Raw genomic sequence first — 27,813 nt, 5'->3', positions numbered from 1 at the left:
CCCTATTTATTAAAGGTCTTGCGGACCTAATCTGACACTGCGGATCAGGTCCGCAAGACCTCGCTAAATGCGGAGAGCAATACGCTCTCCACATTTAACATTGCACCAGCAGCTCACAAGAGCTGCTGGTGCCACGCCGCCCCCTGCGGACTTGTGGCCAATCGGCCGCCAGTAGGGAGCTGTCAATCAACCCAATCGTACTCGATCGGGTTGAATTGCGGCAATGTCTGTCCGCCTGCTCAGAGCAGGCGGACAGGGTTATGGAGCAGCGATCTTTAGACCGCTGCTTCATAACTGGTGTTTCTGGCGAGGCTGCAGGCTCGCCAGAAACACGGGGCCTCAAGCTCCATTCGATGCTTGATAGATAGGCCCCATAGTATTTTTCATAAAACAAATGCCCGTGAGTAATAATGTAATAAATAGCATTTAAATGCAGTATGGGCAACTGTGCATGTTCTTTTTCACAGGATAAAAATATATGTTTATTACACTAGACTAGTTTTTCCTGTATAAGCTGTTTGGTTGAGTTTAAAAGACACACAATCTATCATGCATATATATTTTAAACAATCACATTTCAAACACTTGAAAATATTTTGCTACATGTTACATTAAAAGTGTTTACACTGATTTCAAAGCTAAGAGGAAGTGTCAGTTTGTGCACAACATATCCCTAGGAACAGATTACTCACTGGCAGATAAGGACACCTCCCACAGTGCTATTTCATCTCAGTGACACACCCCACAATTATAAATCTTATTTTTTCACGGAGCATTCACATATATAAAAAAAACAAGACACTGAAACATATTGAAAAACCCAGCTAAGATGCATAAAAAATAAATTAAAAAAAATCTCCCATTAAGCTCCAGGCCTGGAAACCTCAGTGGCGGATTTTGCTGTGACAGCAAAGAGCTGTGAAAGGGTTGATGGAGTGAATTTAAAGGTCACTGAACCATCACTTAAAGGATCACATATACATGACTTCTTTCCCATGGCACCTGTCTGCTTGTGCTTTACTATTGATCCTGTTATTTATGCATGTGTCAGTGCCCATAAACCTTGCTACACATTACTCCACAGTCTCAGTGCTCAACAACACAGATTCATGCGCTGGAATATCATTTTAATTATTATGGGTTACAAGCTTCCTACTATCTTTGCTCTTTAATAATGAACTAAACATCCCTATAATTACCTTACTCCCACAATAATTATCCTGTAGGCTGCCAAAGACAACTGCAATAAAATGAATGTCAATGTGTTGCGTCTTTCTAAGATAGTGAAGAGGTTAAATCAAGTTTGTCTAATTTATTATAGAGAGGGCCCGGGGCATGAAGTTTGGCCGTCCACTTCTCTAGACTGTACATGGTATGTGTTACAGACAGAAATATTTTTTTATTGATGAGATATTAGACAAGCAATAGTTCTTGTATAAGGACTTGGAAGGGGGGGGGCGGAATTATATGTATTATGGGATCTGTGAAATAACACCAGTAAATCACTGGGCTATATCCTTTAGTATATATTTGCTACTGTACATGCAAAAACAATGGTGTACATCAGTGCCCATAGGGACAAGAGAGAACAACTTTCCTCGTTTGTTTTGGTCCTGGCAAAGAAAGAGCCATTCATTCAGTTCCTGTGTAACTAAGAAAGACATGTGTCCAACACTCTCAACTTGGAAAGAGGGGCATCTCCTTTTCCCATAACTCATTAGCTAGCATGCTGTTATTGTAAAAATTGCAATAGCCTAATGCACCAGTTATAGAACAATAAAAGGGGAGGTGGTGAAACTGTGTCTCTTACTCAGAAAAAAATGAAATCCATGAGAACCTAATATGAAAGATAAAAGATTTCTCTTTCAAATAAATGGTGAGTATTTAACCCATTAGACACCAAATTCTGAGAAATAAAATTAATTGATCAAGGAGAACCTCTAGATATCTTATGGCTTTTACATGACCCTATATATCATATTATTGCTACATGACCCTCACAATATTTTAGGGCTTTCACATGAATCTATAGATATCATATGACTGTCACATGACCCTCTAGATATTATATGGTTGTCACATAACCCTCTAGATTTTATATGACCATCACATGACCCTCTAGATATCATATGACTGTCACATGATCCTCTAGCTATTATAAGGTTGTCGTATGACCCTCCAGATAACATATGGTTGTCACATGACCCTCTAGATATCATATGGCTGTCACATGACCCTTTAGATATTAAATGGCTGTCACTTGAACCTCTTGGTATCTTAGAGCTTTTACATGACCCTATAGATATCATATGGCTGTCACATGACCCTCTAGATATCAAATGTTTGTCACATGACCCTACAATATAATATGGCTGCCACATGACCCTCTATATATCATATGACTGTTACATGACCCTCTAGATATCATATAGTTCTCACATGACCCTCTAGATATTATATGACTGTCACATGACCCTCTAGATATATGCAATCACATGAGCCTCTAGATATCAAATGTTTGTCACATGACCCTACAATATAATATGGCTGCCACATGACCCTCTAGATATCATATCACTGTTACATGACCTTCTAAATATCATATTGTTTCCATATGACCCTGTAGATATTATATGACTGTCACATGACCATCTATATATCATTTGTGGTTATCACCTAACCATCTAGATTTCACATGACTTTCATATATGGGGCTGCTGTTCAAATGAGGACTACTAAAATGATACACAATCTAAAAACAAAAACTTACCTAGGAATAGCTCAATGACCCAATTATGTATATCTTAAAGTATAGAATGGAAATAGGTGATATTAAAATAATAATAACTTTCAAGTAAGGGACTTAGCAAAACTGAAGCTGTATATATTTTTCAGAAAATGAACAATTGTAAAACAAGAGGTCATGATCTCAAGCTGAAGATTAGTAGGTTCCCGAGTAATTTACAGAAGCACTTCTTTACAGAAATGGTGGGTGATTCATGGTATAAAATGTCATTAGACAAACACTGTGGGGGATATCAAAAATGCCTGGGATAAGCAATGTTTGCAAATAGATGCTTGTGATGCAGCATAACAAATAGGATTTGTTAACTATATCTCAGTCTTTCTTTATAAAGCATCAAAATACCAATATTGAAACACATTATTAGCCATTTCTTTTTTTGAAATCTTGCAGGTAATTAACATATTGGGGCCGATCATGTCCGGCCGACATCGCTGAATGCCGTTAGCATACGCTGTTGGCATTTAACATTGCACAAGCAGTTCTGGTGAACTGCTTGTGCAATGCCACCTCCTGCAGGTTCGCAGTCAATCGGCCGCTAGTAGGGGGTGTCAATCAACCCAATCGTAATCGATCGGGCTGATTGCTGTACACCGCCTCAGAGGTGGCATACAAGATAAGGAGTAGGGGTCTTAAGACCGCTGCTTCTTAACTCCTGTTTCCGGCGAGCCTGAAGGCTCACGCAGAAATAGTTGCATTAGGCAGCATTCGGCCGATAATAAAAAATATCCAGTTTCAAATTTAGTTAAAAACAAATATATTTTGGCTTTGTTTGGTGTACAGGGACTCATACTTCCAGTGACTCCTTTCTTTAACAGTGAGGCAGGTCTCTGTTAGAAATTGAAGAAAGGTCTAAATGGTGTTGTTTGTTGACTGAGGTAGCAGTTTTATCCGGAGCTCCCGCTATGATGAAGGCAGAATACAGGAGGAATGGCAGTTCATTTTCTTTGACTCCCACTTACCTGAATTATATGGATCAGTGGTTTATGGTCTTTCACTAAGTATCATTCTTACTGAGTCTTTAAGAATACTCCCATGAAAGCTTGTGATAACTCATGGCCGAGCAGAGGTGACATCCACAGTGGAGCCTCCAGAAAATATTTTTAAGGGAGGCACTTCCCTGAGGCCCACCATTGTTGTGGGTGGTGCTGTGTTTGGAAAGGGGCAGTGTTGGGTGATCAGGGGGCAGGGCCAAACGAACTACGGATGGAGTCAGAGTGGTCCATGGGTGGGATTTTGCAGTGCTATGAGCAGAATGGGTGGGAGAATGAGGACCAATCACAGTTGGTAGGTGCACATTGGGGCAGATATTATGCTTGAGGGTTAGTACCCTTCCTGCTCCTTAATGATGTCACTGGTCCAGGCGCAGCTCCAGGTTTTTTTTTCAAGTTTTGTTTTTGATAAACTTTTACATTTTTCATTGAGCTAGTTTTGGTGCTGATATGAACCTTCAACTGACTACAAATATATTGTTGTCTTATTAAAGGGACACTGAACCAAAATTTTTTCTTTTGTAATTCAGAAAGAGCATGCAATTTTAAGCAACTTTCTAATTTACTCCTATTATCAATTTTTCTTCGTTCTCTTGCTATCATTATTTGAAAAAGAAGGCATCTAAGCTTTTTTTGGTTTCAGTACTCTGGACAGCACTTTATTATTGGTGGATGAATTTATCCACCAATTAGCAAGGACAACCCAGGTTGTTCACCAAAAATGGGCCGGCATCTAAACTTACATTCTTGCATTTCAAATAAAGATACCAAGAGAATGAAGAAAATTTGATAATAGGAGTAAATTAGAAAGTTGCTTAAAATTTCATGCTCAATCTGAATCACGAAAGAAAAATTTTGGGTACAGTGTCCCTTTAATTATTCATCAAAGTCTGAAGAATCAACAATCACATAATATTGAACTGAAGGTAACATTACACTTCCCCTAGAGAGGATAAGAGTTTTTTAATGTTGTAGTTTGTTATGTTATTATCTCTTCTGAGGCCAATAAGAGACAGATATGTACTCCAAATGTGGAGCTTTACAGATAGGAGAATTGGAAATGCACACTGCAGACTTCACTAGCCTAACCCTGCTAAATATCTGTACTGATTTAGCCTCAGCAGGGATGATAAGATAAACTGCTACAAAATAACAATAACAAACGTGGATTGACTAATTCAAATAAGACAAGCAGTGGCTGGAGTTTGGCTATTGAAAAACATTTGCGGCAAACAAGGCATTAATGCATTAAAAAAATCACACTCATCAAGTATGTTAATTGCAAGGTGTTTAATTGTATATGTGCATAACAATGTTAAAATATCCTTGCATTTCCCTTACAAATAGCTCTGAATGTTGAAGCAATGTTTACCGTAAGTAAAAAAAAAACCTTCATGATGTAGGGGCAATATTATTTTACCACCCTCTTCTTGTAATCCCGATATGCTCCTCATACAGTATGTATGTCCTTTACTTTTCCCCATTTTCATCAAAAGATATAGTGAGCAAGAGTACAAGCCATGATTACAGAAGTAGAGAGTTATCAAATAACCCCTGATAACAGTTCCACACAGAGGGCTAGATTACAAATGGCGTGCCATTTAGCGCTTTCACTCGAGCGATAACGACACCAAAAGAAATGATTTAGCACAGGAGCGAAACCTGACACACACTAACTAAAGGACTTCAAATATTGCAACCACGCTAACTAGAGCACAGAAGAAAAAAAACTAACACTTATCACTCGCACACTAATCCGACGGGAATTATTAATACTTTACATAACAATGTTCTTAACAAACAGGAAAACTTTATTTGTATTCATATAGATATATATTTTATATTAACATTATCCGATATATATTGAAACATATATTTAAAAAGAAAAGAACATTGGAATAAGAACATTGGAATGTAAAATATGTGCAACGCGTTTCAGGTTGTGCACTGTAGGACTAAAGCGTTGTTGAGTTAGCACACATGAAGAATTATTTATCTTAAGGCGCATTATGTACATAGTAAACATTAAAAAAAAAAATTATAGTTACTGTAAAATATACATATATTTTCTATGACATTTTTTAGAATATTTTAGTACATCTATAATAACAATATACATTAATTTATAATATTTTTTAAAATTTTATATTTAAGAAAAACATCAAGCACCTTAATATAACTCATGTCAGTATAGCAAACATGAAGAATTTGTGTACTCTTGTTGGCTTTTGTGCACATTTATATTTCTATATATATCTGATAATGTTAATGCAAAATATATATCTATATATCTATATGAATATATATCAACAGGTATATCTATCTATCTATCTATCTATCTATCTATCTATCTATCTATCTATCTATCTATCTATCTATCTATCTATCTATGTATATGAGAATCTATTTAAAAATACAGAGAACATTTTCCCCTATATAAAGAACATTGGAATGTGAAATATTTAAAGTGAATACACAATAAAACACATTTGCCTAGATTATGAGTTTTGCGTTAGAAGCTGTGCGGTGCTAACGAGCAGTTTATGTTCACCGCTCACTTACAGACAGCGCTGGTATTACGGGTTTTTACAAACCCAGCGTTAACCACAAAAAAAGTGATCATAGAGCAAAATTTTGCTCCACATCACACCTCAATACCAGCGCTGCTTACGTTAGCGGTGAGCTGGCTGAACGTGCTCTTGCACCATTTCCCCATAGGGATCAATGCAGGAAGCCAGCTGAAAAAAAACCTAACACCTGCAAAAAAGCAGCGTTTAGCTCCTAACGCAGCCCCATTGATTCCTATGGGGAAAATACATTTATGTCTACACCTAACACCCTAACATGAACCCAGAGTCTAAACACCCCTAATTTTACACTTATTAACCCTTAATCTGCTACCCCCAACATCGTCGACACCTACATTATATTGATTAACCCCTAATATGCCGCTCCGGACACCGCCGCCACCTACATTATACTTATGAACCCCTAATCTGCTGCCCCCAACATCGCCGACACCTACATTATATTTATTAACCACTAATCTGCCGTCCCTAGCATCGCCGATACCTACCTACATTTATTAACCCCTAATCTGCCGCCCCCAACGTCGCCGGCACTATATTAAAGTTATTAACCCCTAAATCTAAGTCTAACCCTAACACCCCCTAACTTAAATATAATTTAAATAAATCTAAATAAAAAAAGCTATCATTAACTAAATTACTCATATTTAAAACTAAATACTTACCTATAAAATAAACCCTAAGATAGCTACAATATAACTAATAGTTACATTGTAGCTAGCTTAGGGTTTATTTTTATTTTATAGGCAAATTTGTATTTATTTTAACTAGGTAGAATAGTTATTAAATAGGGAGTGCGGAGGTTTAGAGGTTAATGTATTTATTATAGTGGTGGCGATGTCCGGTTCGGCAGATTAGGGGTTAAACATTTTATTTTAGTGTTTGCGATGTGGGAGGGCCTAGGTTTAGGGGTTAATAGGTAGTTTATGGGTGTTAGTGTACTTTTTAGCACTTTAGTGACTACTGACTTTAAAATACGGTACCAGGCTTGACAGGAGAGGGTCTACCGCTCACTTTTTGGAAGACTCGTAATACCGGCGCTATGCAAGTCCCATTGAAAAAAGAGGATACGCAATTGACGTAAGTGGATTTGCGGTATTTCTGAGTCTGGCCAAAAAAGTGAGCGGTACACCTGTACCTGCAAGACTCGTAATACCAGCGGGCGTTAAAAAGCAGTGTTGGGACTGGCCAACGCTGCTTTTAAAGCCTAACGCACAACTCATAATCTAGCCGAAAATTAATGTATATTTTATAGCCCTTTGCAGTTAAAAACATTGCAATATACCTTTGAACCCTTGGAATTATTTTGAAGTAATATGTATACAAAAAAGATTATCAGATAGTGTATGTATGAGTGTAACTATTTATTTTAATGCATTTATGTTTTTATGTTAGCCCTAACCCTTTACGCGAGGTCTTTGTTGCTCTAACATGATGCATGTTATATTTGATTGAGCTTCAGCAAAAGCGTTTACTTTTAACTTGTAATATGATTGCAAATTAACGCTATATTGCAAGCACAATAAATAAAGCACGCCACTTGTAATCCAGCCCAGAGTGGGAAGAGTTAACCCACAAACACATTGCAGGTATACTCAGTAATTCTGCTTGCATAGCTCATTACATATTCTGCTATCCATCACAGAGAACATGTATATTGCAAGCATATTTTTTTTAGTATTTCAAATATTACAACTGATTCTTTGATTAAATAGCTTGTTTTGGTGCAATTTTTTCAACATACTGTACATCGGAAAATATTCATTGGATTTCAAAGATACAAAAATATTTTCATGTATATTTATTTCAAAAGTTATCGGCAAGTTATAGATTATATACAAATATATATTAAAATATTGCAAATGTGTTTTTCATTAAATGGCAAATGTAATTGTTCTGAGTCACATATCTGAAAACATTCGGACAGTTATATATAGATTATTTTCCCATGTGGTTTCACTAATGAATCATTACTGCCGCATCTGTAACATTATTTACTGCAGATGACAGCACCTAGGCAGAATAACAAGTTTAGAAAAAGAAAAAATTGATTTTGATGGCAAATAAGTGAAAGAAGACCTAGCTAGCCTGGCCAAATTTCCTTGTGAAATGCAAGTTTGATCACTCTCATGATAGCCTGCGTGTACCAGGTATTGAATTGTCTTAGAGCAGTGGTTCTCAACCAAAGTGACCTGAAGGCCCAGTAAATTTTAGCTGGACATGTCCAGGGCCCAGTAGTTATATATATATATATATATATATATATATATATATATATATATATATATATATATATATATATATATATATAGTAAGCATCAGGGATTTGCCCTATCAGTAACTAAGCAGTTCAGTGTGGGTTTAGTGGGGGCCCTGGAGTGTGGGGGTCCTGCCGAGGGTCTGTTGCTGTGAGGGCCATGGAGTGTGAGGTCTGGCCCTGGAGGTTGGGGGCCCTTTCTTTGGCCCTTAATGTTGGGGGTCCTGGCGCTGGAGGTTGATGGGCTTGTTGGGGTTAGGGCAGGGAGGCTACCATGTTCATTTGCATACATTTTGGTCAGTGTGAGACAGTTTTCCTGGGGCTTTGATTGGTCTCAGTCTGCCCCTTGTGTGCAGTGGGGTAAGAGTGTGCAGTGGGGGCATGACAGGTCAGGGCCCACCAGCAGGGCTATCACGGCCCGGTACTGGGCCATGGCCCGGCTGTTGAGAAACCAGGTCTTAGAGTATATCTACTTACTACCTTTACTGGAAGTCAGTTCTACAAACCAACAGCCCATTCTGTAAAGAAACATTTGCAGATATGAATCCTGAACCTGCTGCTCTCCGGCTTTATTTATTAGTTTATCTATATCAGTAGGTGACAACTTCCTAACAAATGTTAGTCCTGATTTTTCCAGGGGTCACAAAAGCTAGTGCAGAAGGCTGTATGAAATACTTTGAATGTCAATTGGCTATCCCTGATCTATATCCTTCTTGAAAGAAGCTCTACAGAAATAATATTCACAGTGATGTATAAAGTGGCAAGGGACCTCAGTTTTCACTGTGAGGTCTATGTATCAAAGGTCTTGCGGACCTGATCTGCAAGACCTCGCTGAATGCGGAGAGCAATACGCTCTCCGTATTCAGCATTGCTCTTGTGAGCTGCTGGTGCAACGCTGCCCCCTGCAGACTCACGGCCAATCGGCCACCAGCAGGGAGGTGTCAATCAACCTGATCGTACTCGATCTGGTTGAATTGTAGCGATTCCTGTCCGCCTGCTCTGAGCAGGTGGACAGGGTTATGGAGCAGCAGTCTTTAGATCGCTGCTTCATAACTGGTGTTTCTGGCGAGTCTGAAGACTTGCCAGAAACACGGGCCCACAAACTCCATACAGAGCTTGATAAATGGGCCTCCATATGTCTTCCTATACTACTAAACATTCTACTTGCCTTACCTGATGAGCCACTGAAGGTAGAATAGTAAAAAAAAGAATGGACAGCACAGGTAGCGTGGAGCATAACACACCGGTGAAAGGTCATGGTATAAAATAGAGGCAAAAAGGTATAAAAATGGATTTGGTTGCTACAAAATGACTCAGAAGATAGTGGGTGAGGAAGGGTGACACAAAATGGAAAGAGGACATACAAGTGAGATGAAGAAAGTACAAATGTAGGACAAAAGTGAAGAGGACAAACAAAGAACAGGATGAGGCGGACGTTGACGAGCTTGGCATATATGATAGGGGAAGATGGCACAAAATGTAAGAGGGTGGGGTACAGAGGTGAGAGCACAGCTTGTAGGGACGGGATGAGACAACTGTGAGACAAATATAACAATAGATCACAGAATGAAGAACAACCTTAAAGGGACACTCAGGTTAAATAAATTTTTCATGATTCAGATACAGCAAGTAATTTTAAACAACTTTCCAATTTACTTCCATTTAAAAAAATGTGCACAGTCTTTTATATTTACAATTTTTGAGTGACCAGATCCTACTGAGCATGTGCAAGAATTCACAGACTATACGTATATGCATTTGTGATTGGCTGATTGCTATCACATGGTACAAGGGGAGTTTAAATATACATAACTTTGAAATTTGTTATAAAGAAATCTACTACTCATTTGAAGTTCAGACTAAGTGCTATTGCATTGTCTTGTTATCTTGCATTTGTTGATTATGCAAATCTAATGTGTTGACTGGTCCTTTAAAGGAATGAAAACTGTAAAAATGGCAAAAGAGAATCTGACACAAAGCCAGACAGAGGTCTACAGGGGGAAATCTAAACACTAGTCAATAGCTGAAGCCACAGACATCATGACATTCCTGGTTTCCTCCATACCTCACCCAATGGTAAACGTATCCCCTTAAACTGATCTCTGTATATATAATAACTACTGAAGTATAATTACAAAACTGAAAAAAAAAAAAAAGTTTTCTCCCAAAATGTACAATATTGATGAGGTCATAAATAATATGCAATGATGGTTTTAAATTTATAATGATCTTTATTAGTCGATTTTTATTGTAATTCAGTTTTTTATTTGTACTTAAAGGGACACTAAACCCAATTTTTTTCTTTTGTGATTCAGATAGAACATGCAATTTTAAGCAATTTTCTAATTTACTCCTATTATAAATTTGTCTTCGTTCTCTTGCTATGTTTATTTGAAAAAGAAGGCATCTAAGCTATTTTTTTGGTTCAGTCCCTGGGCAGCACTTGTTTATTGGTGGGTGAATTTATCCACCAATCAGCAAGAACAACCCAGGTTGTTCACTAAAAATGGGCCAGCATCTAAACTTACATTCTTGCATTTCAAATAAAGATACCAAGAGAATGAAGAAAATTTGATAATAGGAGTAAATTAGAAAGTTGCTTAAAATTGCATACTCTATCTGAGTCACAAAATAAAAAATTTGGGTTCAGTGTCCCTTTATGTTTTTATTAAATTGAGTTATTGGGGTACATTTACTATATGTCGAGCGGACATGATTCGCTATAGCATACACTGTCGCATTTATCATTGCACAATTGAATCATTCATTCCTGAACTCAACCAATAGAATCAAATTCAAAGTAAATAAACAAAAACATTATTTATTTATTTGTTTATTTTCTCTCTTTCTTATTATTTTTTTCTTCATTTTATGCTTTATAATAACTTCTAATCTCTGAGCTTCCTGGAGCTGTGCGGTGCAGTTTTTTATCTCTAGGGGCCACTTTGTACTTAAAATATTTACGTTCCTATGTGCAATGTCCCTGCTGTGTTCCTGGCACAAATATTTAAGCTTTTATACAAGATCAGCTTCTACAAACCAACATCATTTTGCCAATTTGTAAAGATACAAAATGGCAGTTTCTGCTTAGCCCCTGCAGGCTCTGTTTCATTTTACTATACGTTTAATAGAGAAATAAATTACACATCTCTAAGGAATCTGATATACCTTACTGAGAATTGGCTTTGCTCAGCTTACTATAAGACATGCCAAAAATCCTTAAAGGGACATACACGGGCCAAAACAAAATGCTCTTATATGTTAAGCCGTTTCATTATTGTACTATTGCTTGTATTTATCTATGTATAAAGCAGATAAAACCATATTGAAAGTCTTCTACAGAACAGCAATACACTGAACAACTCTGGCGAGCCAATGACAAGAGGCATATTTATGTATGCACCAATCACCAGCTAGCTCCTAACAGTACGTTGCTGCTCCTGAGCCTATTGAGATATGCTTTTCAACAAGATACAAAATAACAAAGTAGATTTGATAACAGAAATCACATTAAAAGGCTCTTACAGTTACATGCTCTCACTAAACCATGAACAATTAATTCTGGCTTTAATGTCCCCTTAAATAGGGTTGTCAAGTTAAAGGGACAAAAAAAGATGAAATCAGAAATGACACATTAATATGTTTTTTTATAGTATTTCCTGTGCTGACCCCCCCCCCCCCCCAAAAAAAAGCAAAAAAAAAAAACCTTTTTGCTTATATGGTTATGTGATGTGTTTCTGTCAGCCAATAGATTTGAGTGGGAGTTTTCCTTATCAACCAGTAAACAATCAGTCCTTAGATATATAACATACAACTCCTTTTAATATTAATTTATACACATTAAGGGCTCCATTTATGAAGCAGCGAATGCTGCCTCGCAGCCTCGGAGTCCCAGCGTTTCAGGCTCTCCTGAAACAGAAGTTAAAGGGACACTAAACCCAAACTTTTTTTCTGATTCAGATAGAGCATGCAATTTTAAGCAACTTTCTAATTTACTCCTATTATCAATTTTTCTTCGTTCTCTTGCTATCTTTATTTAAAAAGCAGGAATGTTTAGCTTAGGAGCCGGCTCATTTTTGGTTGAAAACATGGGTTATGCTTGCTTATTGGTGGCTTACCAATAAGCAAGCACTATCCAGGGAGCTGAACTTAAAATGGCCCAGCTGGTAAGCTTTTCATTCCTGTTTTTTAAATAAAGATAGCAAGAGAACGAAGAAAAATTGATAATAGGAGTAAATTAGAAAGTTGCTTAAAATGACCTGCTCTATCTGAATCAGGAAAGAAAAAAATTTGGGTTTAGTGTCCCTTTAAGAAGCAGCAATCATAATACCGCTGCCCCTTAAAATGTCCGCCACCTTTTAGGTGGCAGATTGAAATCATCCCGATCTGATCCGACCAGGATGATTGACGGCCCCTGCTATAGCGGCCGATTGTCCGCCAGTGAGCAGGGAGCGGCATCGCACAAGCATTTCACCAGGTGATCAAGCGGACATGATTCGCTGTAGCCAATCATGTCCGCTCGACTAATAGTAAAGCTTCTCCTAGAAGTAAATAAACCAATATAATACCAATTAATTGGACATGCAATTAAAGATGTCTTATCATTTTGATTAACTTTATTATTTTTGTAGCATCCAAACACTAAATTGCATTTAAAAGAGAACATCCTGATGTCTGTACTTGTTTCATACAAATATGATGTGAGCTATATTTTTAGTTTTGAATTAAAGGGACGGTAAACACCTTGAGGTTTTAACATAAAGGGCCAAATTATGAGTGGAGCAGTAACAGTTACACACAAGCAATAAGGAGTTTCTCGCAGCTATTTTGATTGTCGGGTAACCACGTCCTCAGAGATCTGGTTAAAAGTGATATTTGCGCTCCACTTAGTAATACCAGCGCACGCTAATGGTGCACCGATATTACAAGTTAGGTGCAGTGTGAACTCAAGCTCGCGTTCACATTGCTGGGAACCTCATTCTCATGCTGAGAGACATGGCGTGAGAACCTAGCGTAGCGAAGGGGGTAAGTCACGCAGCGATGGGCATCAGATTGAAATATATATGTAAATGAATATATACATATATATTTATGTGTTTAGATGTATACACACATATTAAAACATAAATATTTATGCATATAAACTTATACATATATATATATATTACAGAGAACACACAGTTCCTTATAGACCACAATGTAAAATAACTTTTCAGTGCCGTGGTTAATGCAGTTTTAAAAAAAAATAAAATGCAGTCTGCCTTCCCGACTCCCACATGACTACCTGGCGAAACTTCACCGCCACCCTCATATCGGACCTATATGACCATACAAACACACTATCACATCACAGCATGTGCACCAACTTACAAATACCATCTAATCTCCACTTCGCAGCATAACGCGTTTGCTCTCTTGTTAGAGCATGGGGCTTTCCAAGAGGGGATCTCAGAGAAGCTACCACCTGGGAACAGAGATGGACACAGGCCCACGTACTTAGGGGGACACTATCGTTTCATTATGCTCTCATCCTTGAGCCCTACTCTCACCATAAGATAGCACAGCATCTAGCCTGGGAGAGAGAATAAAATTTTACTGCTGACATTGACACCTGGCACAGAGAGATCCTTTTTACTAAAAAACTTCTACATTGTGCAACTTTATGGGAACTACACTATAAGATACAGTACGTTGGCACTTAGTCCCCACTGCACTACACAAAATTCATAACAACCACTCCCCTACTTGCTGGAGGGGTTGTGGCCTACTAGGTACCCAGAGCCACATTTGGTGGTCCTGCCCAAAAATCGAACCAGTCTGGTCACAGATGTTCAACATACTTAACTCACTGCACATTGTCTGTAGATTCAGTCCGCAGACCTGTCTCCTACACTTAGATTTCCCAACAATTTCTCCAGCTCAAAAATCCCTTGCTATTTATCTTCACATGTCCACTAAACTTGAAATTGTGAAAGCCTGGAAGCAAAAATCACCTCCCGCCATCACACAAATAATTGCCAATGCACACTTTCTGCAGAAATTGGAATCATATTCCTACTCGGTATTAGACAAAATGGACACTTGCCTAGAAATCTGGTCCCCATGGACGGAGAAATTCCCCCACTGAGATACTCCAATCCTCTCCCTCCCCTCTCCCTCCATCCCTTTCCCCCTTCTTTATTTTTTTCTCTCTCTTCTTTATACTTCCAACAATCTACGAGAGGTACAGTTCTATGATATTTTATATATATAAAAAGTCAAATGAGAACTCAATTGAGAACCCCAGGGCATACTGGATCTTCTCCAACTCGTAGACTTATTATGCCGATTTGACTGTTATAAAAGGTTGTTTTCCCTATATGAGCTGTGTTAACCCTAGCTCTGCATTTTTTGCAAGTCAATTTATCAGCCATCACCCATACTCACCTAATGATATTTAGCTGTATTGCCCTAGGGCGAGTATGACAAGTACCTGCATATATATGCACTTATCCCTGCGTGGATATACTAGACTGTTATATCTGTTTACTTGTTCATGTTTAAATTCTTAATAAAAAGATTTAAACAAAAAAAAATGCAGTACACACTTTATTTTGGGGGCAATTGGGGCACATTTCGAAAACTAACCAACGATCTGATCTCTGGTTAATTTTCAGAGTGCTAATTGCTACCGCAAGCTTGTTTTTCATGTGTTTGTGAAATGGAAATTCTGACAGACAATATTACACAATTTCAGGCAGACACAAACATATAGGGGCCCATTTATCAAAGGGCTTGCGGACCTGATCCGACACTGCGGATCAGGTCCGCAAGACCTCGCTAAATGCGGAGAGCAATACGCTCTCCGCATTTAACATTGCACCAGCAGCTCACAAGAGCTGCTGGTGCAACGCCGCCCCCTGCTGACTCGCGGCCAATCGGCCGCCAGCAGGGAGGTGTCAATCAACCCGATCGTATTCGATCGGGTTGATTTCCGGCGATTTCTGTCCGCCTGCTCAGAGCAGGCGGACAGGGTTATGGAGCAGCGGTCTTTAGACCGCTGCTTCATAACTTGTGTTTCTGGCGAGTCTGAAGACTCGCCAGAAACACGGCCCTTCAAGCTCCATACGGAGCTTGATAAATGGGCCTGAAACACTGAGTATTTTCAAACTTATTTGCTTATAATTTGTGACAATAAGCTTCAAGCCATCTGTGTATATTCATGCTTATTCAAAAAGAAATGCAACAGCACACACGCCCTTTTGTTCCAATGAATGGATGTGCTACATGAAAAAGACTCTGCAAAGGCAGAACTCACTGAATTCTCTAAGAAAAAGTGTATAACCTGAGATTAACAGGGGAAAGATGTGCGCTAGTATAAATACTTAGGTTTTAACCACATTTTATCTTACATTTGCTTCTAGTTTAGTAACATTACTTTTATTTTAGTTACATAAGTGTATAGTCAATTCTGAGCAAACTTTATCTGAATGCAATTGGCAAGACAAATCAATGAGACCTGCTAGTAGTGTAAAATGCTTAGAGAATATTATGAGGGCTATGAGAGAGCTTAAGACATGCCCAGATAATTCCCCTGTGTCTCCCTCTTTTTAAAACTGTCAGGCTTATTTCACATACAAAAATACAAAGTGTAAAAGAAACACGGAAATATACAAAGTATGATCCTAATTTGTTAAAGTTACACATAAGCATTTATAGTACAACTTCAATCTGTAAAGTCACAGCTCTAAATACACTGCTGCATACAAAATCATAACAAAACGGAAAGTATAAATATTAAATTAATGAAACTTATAGGACAAAATTTGAAGACTTAAGTAAATTACAATACAAAGCACAAAGTGTAAATGCACCACGATTTTCTTCTCATGAAGTGCTATATTGCACTGTACTTGTAATTCCTTTACATACAGAAATACAAGGAATGTCACTTAGTTACAATGATCTAAAACTCAGAAAATCATTAAATCTTTTTTTTTTAGCATTAAATTGTAATGAAAGGTGACTTGACTTTCTTTCACATCTAGAACTTTGCATAACAAAATAGACAGCTCTCAAGCTAAAATGTACCTGTATAAAACTGTTTGAAGCACCTCGTCAGTTTTGACAAGACTTCTTAGAAATTCTCACCAGAGCAGAGATCATTAGATCCTCTGGCCCTTAGTGAGTTATATTTAAAGGAATATACATTAGCAATTTTTTTTATCTTAACCCTCTCAGCTTTGACTAAGGAATATGATTCCTGAAGATTTCCAAACACTGGTGGAGAACAAGTCATTTAGTCCATCATCTTTTAAATTATATTTTGCTCCAGAATAAAATTGTCTCCTCTCTAATACCAGCCAGCAGATGGCAGCTTTCTGAACAGCCAGAAGACAAAAGCTTTCTGCACAGCCAGAAGACAACAGCTTTCTCTACAGCCAGACTACAACAGCTTTCTGTACAGCCAGCACCCGATAGCTTTCTGAACAGCCAGAAGACAGCATCTTTGTGTACAGCCAGAAGACGACAGCTTTCTGTACAGCCAGAAGACAACAGCTTTCTGTACAGCCAGAAGACAACAGCTTTCTGTACAGCCAGAAGACAACAGCTTTCTGTACAGCCAGAAGACAACAGCTTTCTGTACAGTCAGAAGACAACAGCTTTCTGTAAAGCCAGAAGACAACAGCTTTCTGTACAGCCAGACGACAACAGCTTTCTGTACAGCCAGAAGACGACAGCTTTTTGTACAGCCAGAAGACGACAGCTTTTTGTACAGCCAGAAGACGACAGCTTTCTCTACAGCCAGACTACAACAGCTTTCTTTACAGCCAGAAGACAACAGCTTTCTGTACAGCCAGACTACAACAGCTTTCTTTACAGCCAGACTACAGCAGCTTTATGTACAGCCAGAAGAAAACAGCTTTCTGTACACTTAGAAGACAACATATTTCTGTACAGCCAGAAGACAACAGTTTTCTGTACAGCCAGAAGACAACAGCTTTCTGTACAGCCAGACTACAACAGCTTTCTTTACAGCCAGACTACAGCAGCTTTCTGTACAGCCAGAAGACAACAGCTTTCTGTACAGCCAGAAGACAACAGCTTTCTGTACAGCCAGAAGACGACAGCTTTCTGTACAGCCAGAAGACGACAGCTTTCTGTACAGCCAGAAGACGACAGCTTTCTGCACAGCCAGAAGACGACAGCTTTCTGCACAGCCAGAAGACAACAGCTTTCTGCACAGCCAGAAGACGACAGCTTTCTGCACAGCCAGAAGACAACAGATTTCTGCACAGCCAGAAGCCAACAGCTTTCTGAACAGCCAGAAGCCAACAGCTTTCTGTACAGCCAGAAGCCAACAGCTTTCTGTACAGCCAGAAGACGACAGCTTTCTGTACAGCCAGAAGATGACAGCTTTCTGTACAGCCAGAAGACGACAGCTTTCTGCACAGCCAGAAGACGACAGCTTTCTGCACAGCCAGAAGACGACAGCTTTCTGCACAGCCAGAAGACAACAGCTTTCTGTAATGCCAGAAGACACCATATTTCTGTACAGCCAGAAGACAACAGTTTTCTGTACAGCCAGAAGACGACAGCTTTCTGTACAGCCAGAGAACACCAGCTTTCTTTACAGCCAGACTACATCAGCTTTCTGTACAGCCAGAAGACAACAGCTTTTTGTACAGCCAGAAGACAACAGCTTTCTGTACAGCCAGAAGACGACAGCTTTCTGTACAGCCAGAAGACGACAGCTTTCTGTACAGCCAGAAGCCGACAGCTTTCTGTACAGCCAGGAGACGACAGCTTTCTGCACAGCCAGAAGACGACAACTTTCTGCACAGCCAGAAGACGACAGCTTTCTGTACAGCAAGAAGACGACAGCTTTCTGTACAGCAAGAAGACAACAGCTTTCTGTACAGCCAGAAGACGACAGCTTTCTGTACAGCCAGAAGACGACAGCTTTCTGTACAGCCAGAAGACAACAGCTTTCTGTAAAGCCAGAAGACAACAGCTTTCTGTACAGCCAGAAGATAACAGTTTTCTGTACAGCCAGACTACAACAGCTTTCTTTACAGCCAGGCTACAGCAGCTTTCTGTACAGCCAGAAGACGACAGCTTTCTGTACAGCCAGAAGCCAACAGCTTTCTGTACAGCCAGAAGCCAACAGCTTTCTGTACAGCCAGAAGCTGACAGCTTTCTGTACAGCCAGAAGACGACAGCTTTCTGCACAGCCAGAAGACGACAGCTTTTTGCACAGCCAGAAGACGACAGCTTTCTGTACAGCAGGAAGATAACAGTTTTCTGTACAGCCAGACTACAACAGCTTTCTTTACAGCCAGGCTACAGCAGCTTTCTGTACAGCAAGAAGACAACAGCTTTTTGTACAGCCAGAAGACGACAGCTTTCTGTACAGCCAGAAGATGACCGCTTTCTGTACAGCCAGAAGACGACAGCTTTTTGTACAGCCAGAAGACGACAGCTTTCTGTACAGCCAGAAGACAACAGCTTTCAATACAGCCAGAAGACAACAGCTTTCTTTACAGCCAGAAGACAACAGCTTTCTGTACAGCCAGAAGACAACAGCTTTCTGTACAGCCAGACTACAACAGCTTTCTTTACAGCCAGACTAAAGCAACTTTATGTACAGCCAGAAGAAAACAGCTTTCTGTACAGCCAGAAGACAACAGCTTTCTGTACAGCCAGAAGACAACAAATTTCTGTACAGCCAGAAGACAACAGCTTTCTGTAAAGCCAGAGTACAACAGCTTTCTGTACAGCCAGACTACAACAGCTTTCTTTACAGCCAGACTACAGCAGCTTTCTGTACAGCCAGAAGACAACAGCTTTCTGTACAGCCAGAAGACGACAGCTTTCTGTACAGCCAGAAGACAACAGCTGTCTGTACAGCCAGAAGACAACAGCTTTCTGTACAGCCAGACTACAGCAGCATTCTGTACAGTCAGAAGACAACAAATTTCTGTACAGCCAGAAGACAACAGCTTTCTGTAAAGCCAGAGTACAACAGCTTTCTGTACAGCCAGACTACAACAGCTTTCTTTACAGCCAGACTACAGCAGCTTTCTGTACAGCCAGAAGACAACAGCTTTCTGTACAGCCAGAAGACGACAGCTTTCTGTACAGCCAGAAGACAACAGCTTTCTGTACAGCCAGAAGACAACAGCTTTCTGTACAGTCAGAAGACAACAGCTTTCTGTAAAGCCAGAAGACAGCAGCTTTCTGTACAGCCAGAAGACAACAGCTTTCTGTACAGCCAGACTACAGCAGCATTCTGTACAGCCAGAAGACAACAGCTTTCTGTACAGCCAGACTACAGCAGCATTCTGTACAGCCAGAAGACAACAGCTTTCTGTACAGCCAGACTACAGCAGCATTCTGTACAGCCAGAAGACAACAGCTTTCTGTACAGCCAGAAGACAACAGCTTTCTGTACAGCCAGAAGACAACAGCTTTCTGTACAGCCAGAAGACAACAGTTTTCTGTACAGCCAGAAGACAACAGCTTTCTGTACAACCAGAAGACAGCAGCTTTCTGTACAGCCAGACTACAAAAGCTTTCTGTATAGCCAACAGACGACAGCTTTCTGTACAGCCAACAGACAACAGCATTTTGGCAATGATTATAAGTGCTGTATAGGTTAGGTAGAAGTTGCGGTTTCCTTACAGTAAGATACGGCTCCAATCTGCACTTTAACACGCACTAATATATATTGATCTGCGGTGTGAGAGAATGATTCACCCAGCCAGACTCAGCAATCTTCACTGCCTGCACTGCCAGTGAGTTCCCAGGAGATATCAAAAGGGAACGGCAAATGCCCTGAGTCTATGGCCTGCCTGACCTGCTGAATAAATAGGTCGGCTACTAATTTTCAGATGGATTTACTATTAACCTTGTTCACAGATTAAGGCTCTGAACCACAGCACGGCCAGTTTAATTTTTTAGCTAATCGAACAGTCTGCAACTTAAAATTAAAGAGACATTAAAGTTATTTTTCTATATGCATAGTATATAGATACATTTAAATACTGGATTGCATACAATGGGCTAGATTACAAGTGGAGCACTAATTTATTGCTTGCGATAAATAGCTAGCCATTACAAGTGGAGCACTAATTCATTGCGTGCGATAAATAGCTAGCCATTACAAGTGGCTGGTTATTGCTACTGCGAGCTTGCAGTAGCAATTAGCACTTATAAAATTATAAAGAGATCCGATATTTGGTTAATTTTTTTAAATGTCCACAAAATACTCCCAAATGTAAGTGTTAGCATTAAAAAAAAAAAAAAAAAAACTGCATTTAGCAGTATTTGGGGACCAAGTCGGCAGCTGTGAAAAGTGCCTTTACATTGCGGTCTATGGGGGGTAGTTATCAACGTGTCAACTTTCCTGCCTTCGCCGGCCCAATACGCCCGCCTAAGCTCGCCTCACATCGCCGCCGTTGACCTGAAAAAATTTGCCTAAGTTATCAAGTAAAGCTGTCAAAAAGCCACGGGGCGATGAGCAGCGGACTGTGAGAGTTATCACTCATCCGATCTCGCTGCTCTTCGGCTGTTTGACAGCTTTCTTGCTAGCCTGTCACTAAGCACTCACACTAAACTACACTGTTCTACCCCCTATACCGGCGCCCCCAGAGCCCCCCGCAACTAAATAAAGTTACTAACCCCTAAACCGCCGCTCCTAGACCCCGCCGCAAGTCTTATAAATGTATTAACCCCTAAACCGCCGCTCCTAGACCCCACCGCAACTCTTATAAATGTATTAACCCCTAAACCGCTGCTCCCGGACACCGCTGCCACCTACATTATACCTAGTAACCCCTATCCTGCCCCCCCTATACCGTTGCCCTCTATAATAAAGTTATTAACCCCATCCTGCTGATCCCGCACCTCGCAGCAAATAAATAAATAGTTTAACCCCTAAACCGCCGCTCCCTGAACCCGCTGCAACCTATATTAAATTTATTAACCCCTATCCTGCCCCCCTACACCGTCGCCACCTATAATAAATTTATTAACCCCTATCCTGCCCCCCCTACACCGTCGCCACCTATAATAAATTTATTAACCCCTATTCTGCCCCCCACTATGCCGCCGCCGCCACTGTAATAAAATTATTAACCCCTAAACCTAAGTCTAACACTAACCCTAACACCCCCCTAACTTAAATATTAATTAAATAAATCTAAATAATATTTCTATTATTAACTAAGTTAATCCTATTTAAAACTAAATACTTACCTATAAAATAAACCCTAATATAGCTACAATATAAATAATAATTATATTGTAGCTATCTTAGGATTTATTTTTATTTTACAGGCATCTTTCAATTTATTTTAACTAGGTACAATAGCTATTAAATAGTTATTAACTATTTAATAGCTTACCTAGCTAAAATAAAGAGAAATTTACCTGTAAACTAAAAACTAACCTAAGTTACAATTACACCTAACACTACACTATACTTTAATAAATTATTCCTATTTAAAATAAATACTTACCTGTAAAATAAACCCTAAGATAGCTACAATGTTATTAATAATTACATTGTAGCTATCTTAGGATTTATATTTATTTTACAGGTAACCTTGTATTTATTTTAGCTAGTTAGAATAGTTATTAAATAGTTATTAACTATTTAATAACTACCTAGCTAAAAGAAATAAAAAATTACCTGTAAAATAAATCCTAACCTAAGTTACAATTAAACCTAACACTACACTATCATTACATTAATTAAATAAATTAACTACAAATAACTACAATTAAATACAATTACATAAACTAACTAAAGTACAAAAAAAAAGCTAAGTTACAAAAAATAAAAAAATAAGTTACAAACATTTAAAAAAATATTACAACAATTTTAAGCTACTTACACCTAATCTAAGCCCCCTAATAAAATAACAAACCCCCCCAAAATAAAAAAATGCCCTACCCTATTCTACATTAAAAAAGTTCAAAGCTCTTTTACCTTACCAGCCCTTAAAAGGGCCTTTTGTGGGGGCATGCCCCAAAAAAGTCAGCTCTTTTGCCTGTAAAAGAAAAATACAACCCCCCCAACATTAAAACCCACCACCCACATACCCCTAATCTAACCCAAACCCCCCTTAAAATAACCTAACACTAATCCCCTGAAGATCATCCTACCTTGAGTCGTCTTCACTCAGCCGAGCAGCGATGGAACCCGAAGAGGACATCCGGAGCGGCAGAAATTATCATCCAAGGGGCGCTGAAGAAATCTTCCATCCGATGAAGTGATCCTCCAAGCGGCGCTGAAGAAATCTTCCATCCGGGCGAGGTCATCTTCCAAGAGGCGCTGAATCAGATTGAGCTCGCATTCTATTGGCTGATCGGAACAGCCAAAAGAATGCAAGCTCAATCTGATTGGCTGATTGGATCAGCCAATCGGATTGAACTTGAATCTGATTGGCTGATTCAATCAGCCATTCAGATTTTTCCTACCTTAATTCCGATTGGCTGATAGAATCCTATCAGCCAATCGGAATTGAAGGGACGCCATCTTGGATGACGTCCCTTAAAGGAGCCTTCATTCGTCGGTAGTCCGTCGGGAAAGAAGGATGTTCCGCGTCGGCGGGATGAAGATTCAAGACCCGGCTTGAAAGATGACCTCGCCCGGATAGAAGACTTCTTCAGCGCCTCTTGGAAGATGACCTCGCCCGGATGGAAGATTTCTTCAGCGCCGCTTGGAGGATCACTTCATCAGATGGATGATTTCTTCAGCGCCCCTTGGATGATCATTTCTGCTGCTCCGGATGTCCTCTTCGGTTCCATCGCTGCTCGGTTGAGTGAAGACGACTCGAGGTAGGATGATCTTCAGGGGATTAGTGTTAGGTTATTTTAAGGGGGGTTTGGGTTAGATTAGGGGTATGTGGGTGGTGGGTTTTAATGTTGGGGGGTTGTATTTTTCTTTTACAGGCAAAAGAGCTGAATTTTTTGGGGCATGCCCCCACAAAAGGCCCTTTTAAGGGCTGGTAAGGTAAAAGAGCTTTGAACTTTTTTTAATGTAGAATAGGGTAGGGCATTTTTTTATTTTGGGGGGGTTTGTTATTTTATTAGGGGGCTTAGATTAGGTGTAAGTAGCTTAAAATTGTTGTAATATTTTTTTAAATGTTTGTAACTTATTTTTTTTATTTTTTGTAACTTAGCTTTTTTTATTTTTTGTACTTTAGTTAGTTTATGTAATTGTATTTAATTGTAGTTATTTGTAGTTAATTTATTTTATTAATGTAATGATAGTGTAGTGTTAGGTTTAATTGTAACTTAGGTTAGGATTTATTTTACAGGTAATTTTGTATTTCTTTTAGCTAGGTAGTTATTAAATAGTTAATAACTATTTAATAACTATTCTAACTAGTTAAAATAAATACAAAGTTACCTGTAAAATAAATATAAATCCTAAGATAGCTACAATATAATTATTATTTATATTGTAGCTATATTAGGGTTTATTTTAAAGGTAAGTATTTAGTTTTAAATAGGATTAACTTAGTTAATAAGAGAAATATTATTTAGATTTATTTAATTAATATTTAAGTTAGGGGGGTGTTAGGGTTAGTGTTAGACTTTGGTTTAGGGGTTAATAATTTTATTACAGTGGCGGCGGCGTAGTGGGGGGCAGGATAGGGGTTAATAAATTTATTATAGGTGGCGACGGTGTAGGGGGGGCAGGATAGGGGTTAATAAATGTATTATAGAGGTCGGCGGTATAGGGGGGGCAGGATAGGGGTTACTAGGTATAATGTAGGTGGCGGTGGGCTCCGGGAGCGGCGGTTTAGGGGTTAATATGTATAGAGCAGCTTGCGGTGGGCTCCGGGAGCGGCAGTTTAGGGGTTAACATATTTATTATAGTGTCGGTGGTCTCCGGGAGCAGCGGTTTAGGGGGTAATAACTTTATTTAGTTGCGGTGGTGTAGGGGGGACAGATTAGTGGTGTTTAGACTCGGGGTACATGTTAGGGTGTTAGGTGCAGACATCTCCCATAGGAATCAATGGGATGTCTGGTAGCAGCGAACTTGTACTTTCGCTATGGTCAGACTCCCATTGATTCCTATGGGATCCGCCGCCTCCAGGGTGGCGGTTTGAAAACCAGGTACGCTGGGCCGGAAAAGTGCCGAGCGTACCTGCTAGTTTTTTGATAACTAGCAAAAGTAGTCAGATTGTGCCGCACTTGTGTGCGGAACATCTGGAGTGACGTAAGAATCGATCTGTGCCGGACTGAGTCCGGCGGATCGAAGTTTACGTCACAAAATTCTACTTTTGCCGGTCTGTAGCCTTTGATAACTAAGGCGAATCAGCCTCGCCACAAATACGCTGCGGAATTCCAGCGTATTTGAGGTTGACGGCTTGATAACTACCCCCCTATGTATACGCTTTTTTAATAAATATATATAAATATATGTGTGTGTGTTAATATGTGTATATACACATATTAGCATATAAATATATATGTATATATTTACAATTAGCTGCACATTAGCGTGTTGGTATTACTCAGTGGAGCGCAAAATATCACTTTTACAAAAGTGATATTTAGCGCTCTATTTGTAATCTGGCCCAATATGCATAAAAACACACAAAACAAACGCTGTAACTTTGCATTGTTCTGTAGCCAGAGGACATTCATTTTTAAAATCCTTTAAGATATACTAATCCTATCTAATTTGCTGTGACATTTAGGGACAGATAAAAATGATCAAGCAATCTGTGGGTAGTGAGTTGCAGGGTCATGGTTCTGAAATCTGCAGTATACACTACAGAGGACAGTGGTATAAAGCAATTGTCTTAAAGACATACAAGTGCAAAAACAAAGTTATAATATGTTTCTGCATTTTGTTTAGCATAAAACTGTGTGTTTAACCTCTGCAAAGAGATTAAATACATAGTTAAAGTCCAGAGCAGCAAATCATTCCTGGAAGATAGCTGATCAGATTTGCCGAGCCAATCACCAGAGGCATATTTGCTATGCATCAACCAATCACCAGCTAGCTGCCAGAGTGCCAGTAGTGCATTGCTGCTCCTGAGTCTACTTAAGTATGCTTTTCAATAAAGGATACTAAGATAAAAATGTACATTTGATAATAGAAGTAAATTTAAAAGTCACTTAAAATGTCTTGCTCTATCTGAACCATGAATGTTTCATTTTGACTTTCATGCCGATTTAAATTACATGAAAAGTGGGCAAAATAAATAATGAAATTAAATTGTAATATTTTGCCACTGGCATCTGAACAATTTGGACTTTAAAATGATATCACAGTGAATCTGCTATGCACAGCAGCACATTCCTAATTCAGTTGGAGACATTGGTTCTCGAGGAATATGTGAGTGTTTGATGCATGTGCATATGTCTCACCGCTATTTAGATTCCAGGTTAAGTACCTAATCTGTAATAATTCAAAGCATTTCCCAGCTGCTATCGGGGACAGTGACGCTGGCTGTTGTATCCCAGTGCCTGTGTGCAGAGCTATGGCACACTAGGGCATTATATGGGTGGAGCTGGGTTTGCCATAGGAGCTTGCAAAAGCCTTGGCATGACTGCTGTCCCTGACATTTATAAGGAGGAGAGAATTGAGGAGGAGACAGAGAAGCACATTTCCCAGGCAGGTACCAGTTTGTAGTACGCAGGACACTTTTCAAGACAGAATTTTTTATATTTTCAAAAACAACCAAATAGCAAACATGTTTCTTTCTGGATTTGAATGGAAATGTACTTTACTATTTATTTTTTATTTTATGGTTGTTCCTGCTCTAAGTTTTTTTTTATTTTGTGGTTATAATTGTGGGGAGTGTCATTGTCACGCAATAGAGATGCACGTACTGCTTATTAGCCAATGTGTCTTACAAAAAGGGTAAAATAAGTAGTTTATTAAAAGAATCTATGGGGTAAATTTATCAAAGTGCGAGTGGACATGATATGATGTAGCGTATCATGTCAGCCGCACATCGATAAATGCCGACAGCATCATTCGGAGCTTGATAATTCGGCCCTTATGTTAAGTTGAATAAACATTTTCTGAAAGTACAGAAGTCCTTTAACACTATTTTCCAATTCACAGCTAATGGAATTGGTCAGTGAAAAGTGCTAGAGGTTAGTGTGCATTTGGCTCTTTAAAAAAAAAAGCCATTTTCACTGTGCTGTTTGTTTTGCTTAAAAAAATATCTCCTGTAAAAAGTCTTTTTTGTGCTTACAGCCCAAATGGTCCCCTTAAATTCTATTACTACAGAGTACACTTGTTCATCAGTATTTCATTGCTGTTATTTATACCATCAGCATGTGCCTAAAACTCCTAAAGTGCAAAGGAAAGTCAATGGACCAAGAGAGATGTAGACCTGCTGTGTCTGCTAGTTTCAAAGTGCTCTATGTTCAGACAAAACCAAATCCGCTTTTATGGGCCATTTCATCTTTTGCATCAAAAGTACTAATGAGACATCCACATGCACGTTTACATGTGTTCTGAGATGCGCATAAGCAACTCGAGAAAGATTATAGCAACATAACGTTTGACTGATAAACTTTACACCTATGCTTTGAGCAGCACAGTGTTAGTAGGTTTTCTATAAGAGCTAAACACTCAAATAGGGGGAAGGTTGGGCTTAGAAATATTGATTTCTAAATCTTCCTAATTGGTGATTGCCATGGTAACATCACAGAGAGTATTAGACCCTAGAGAAACATTCTTTCTCAACTCAGACACCTAATTCTTCAAATACTCTTATGTAAAAAAATACATCAAAAACAGATCATAACTTTTTAAAAGATAATTTTTTTTTGTTCTTCAGCTAAACCTAAATATAACAGGTTTATTCCTCTGTGAACAGTGCATCCATCCCTTTTCATACAAAATAATAATTTCTGATTTTAAAAATAAATGCACAAAAAGGTCAGATAAAGTTCTCTAGCAGAAAGTTTCATATTCCCCAGCAGTAATGGTTTCCAGCATTTACTGAAAGATTGGGGAAAATGGGGGAAAATTACGAAGACACAGTGGCATATTTATCAAGCTCCGTATAGAGCTTGATGCCCTGTGTTTCTGGCGAGCCTTTAGTATTTAATACTGTGTATTCATCAATGTAGTGAAGAAATATTATGCAATTTACAGACACGTTTCAGCCTTTGTGTATTCATCAGTGTAGTGAAGAAATATTATGC

The sequence above is a fragment of the Bombina bombina genome, chromosome 8 (assembly GCF_027579735.1).
Source record: "Bombina bombina isolate aBomBom1 chromosome 8, aBomBom1.pri, whole genome shotgun sequence".
Classification (NCBI taxonomy): domain Eukaryota; kingdom Metazoa; phylum Chordata; class Amphibia; order Anura; family Bombinatoridae; genus Bombina; species Bombina bombina.
The sequence above is the reverse complement of the archived record's forward strand: the minus strand, read 5'-3'. Positions refer to the sequence as shown.